Consider the following 2,390-nt stretch of genomic DNA (forward strand, 5'->3'; position numbering starts at 1 on the left):
TGAGGCTTCCCGGATTATTTGAGAGACCTCTGGTTCCATTGGACATCGGATAGTTACTTGGATATAATGTAGGGGTAGGATGTACCACTGGTATCCATTGCGGAAGCTGTAAATAAAATTAGATGTTAGCCGAAAGCATTTTTCGTCACAAGTCTGGCCATGTTGGGAGATTCACCAGACGAGGCAGGTAGCCTCCATGTGGATTTTCCTAACTGGGTCCGTAATCTTGCAGTATTTCTTATCTCCCTTTCCTATGCATTGTTCTACGTCGATAGTGGTGAACGAGAGGCGATCTTTGGACAAGGCGATAGGTTTCTCCTGGATTCCGTCGAAGATGTAATGATTTACGTGGCGAAGGAAGGGGAGAGCTATATATTGCGATACTTCGTATTCTATAGTGTCTGGAATTGGGGTGTGAACTCGGTAGATTAGCCTATTATTTATTAGTCTTGTGTCGATGCTGCTTAATCTCATGTATAAGAAATAGTTGTTTTCTGTTAGCGGGTATGGGATTTCTTGTTGTATATTTTCCTTAATTTTTTCCAAGGACTTTATAACATCCGAAGGGGAGACCAAGTCTGTTGAGAGGACTCCATTTCTTGCTTCTGCTATCGCTGTCTCGATGTTTCCTATCGTCTTCGAGGTCTTCTCTAGGTAAATTTCCATAGTAAATAGAGAATTCAAGATCCTATTATTAAAGATTAGTACGTTCAGAGCATCTGTGAGCTGGCCTGCCGAATTTTTTAGTTGAGTAAGATCTGTTTCTTGTTGTCTTTTGATTTCATCTAGCTTGGAAATGGTGGTTTGAAGGAGGCTGTTCTGATTTTTTATTAACATTGCGATTCCTCGGGATTTGTTGTAAACTTCGTCTATGTATCTGTTAATGTTCTCGGCGTCGTCAGCATTCATGGTTCCGAACAGATATTTAGTGGTGCTACCTATAAAGTTAAACAGGCCACGTTTGATACGGTTGTTGGAAATGCGCTCGATGTTCTGGTATCGCCTGGCTAACAACCCGGTTCTAGTTTTCATAGCTTCAATGCTCTTGCGCATATTACATCCCTGGTGTGTTTCACACAACTTTCTCATTTCCATTGTATAGTTAAATAGTTGGAGAACGTCCTGCCATATTTCTGTTAGATTGATTAAATATACGGTATTCCAGGTTTCGTGGTATAACTGCGCCTTGAACAGCTCCTCCCTGATGATTGAGGAGTCTAGAGGTTGTATTTCGTACGCACCTTTGGCCAACTCGATCTGGAAGAAAATGAACCCTATTCAGAGAACTTGTATCTCTTAACCTGGTTATAGTGTCGGAGGTGTTCTTGTCCTCGTTTGAATACCGTGATGGTTTTTGTATCCCTGTTAATGTGTCTAATAGCTAGAGGTTTAGACCAGGAACTCTTATTTTTTATACTAATTTGGATTAAAATTAAATCTCCTATTTGGTAGTCCTCTTCGCTTTCTGTTCTATGTACTTTTTTCTGGTTCACTTCTTTGGCTCGAATGATTTTATCTCGAGCATCCTGCAGTTGTGCTGCGTTTATCTCTCTTCGTTGTTCGTTAATCTCTTCTTGGCTCCTTATGTCGCGTGTCGCTGTAGAGTATACGAATTCTTCAGGGGTATATGTGGTTGTCGTGTGGGGATTCCGGTTGTACGTTTTAACTCCGGTGAGTAGCTTTATCATAGAGTCTGGATTATCTACTGTCTTTGCTAGTTCTTTAATGGTTCGTATGGCTCTCTCTGCGATTCCGTTGCTTTCTGGATGATATGCCGAGATCTTTACTTGTTATATTCCTAATTTGTCAAGGAGTTCAACTATCTTTCTACTCTTAAATACCGGTTCATTGCCTGTGATGAGCTTTTGAGGCGTTGGATTTAAGTGGAGGATTTGGTATAGCGCATTGTACACATCGTCTGCTCGCACTCTTCTTTCGCTGTGCTTATTTGCACAAACAGGGCAGTTGTCTATATAGTGTTGGATTTGTCGTTGCATTTCCGGCAAGAAATGATGCTGTTGAATTTGACGCAATTTTTTTTTTTGAATGCCCAGTGTCCATTCTCGTGTGCCCTTGCGATGATGTTATGCTGCATTTGTACCTTCCTTATAATCTTAGGGTATCTTTCTTTTATTCGATAGTGTTGTTCCAGATCCAGGAATCTCAAAGTTCGGTAGATATATGAGGCTACCAGATTGAAATCCTCCTCTATGGTCCAGTGGGTGATTTCAATTATTCGGGGATCCTCTGTTCTTTCGTCCTTCCAGATTACTTTTGCTAACGTTAGCAGATCATCGAAATTTCGATAGATTGCTCCATTGATTTGTAGATTAGGTTTGATTGTCCTTTTGAAATAGTTGGAAGGGACTTTACAATTGTAGAGACGATTC

Source organism: Belonocnema kinseyi, chromosome 10 (assembly GCF_010883055.1).
Source record: "Belonocnema kinseyi isolate 2016_QV_RU_SX_M_011 chromosome 10, B_treatae_v1, whole genome shotgun sequence".
NCBI lineage: Eukaryota > Metazoa > Arthropoda > Insecta > Hymenoptera > Cynipidae > Belonocnema > Belonocnema kinseyi.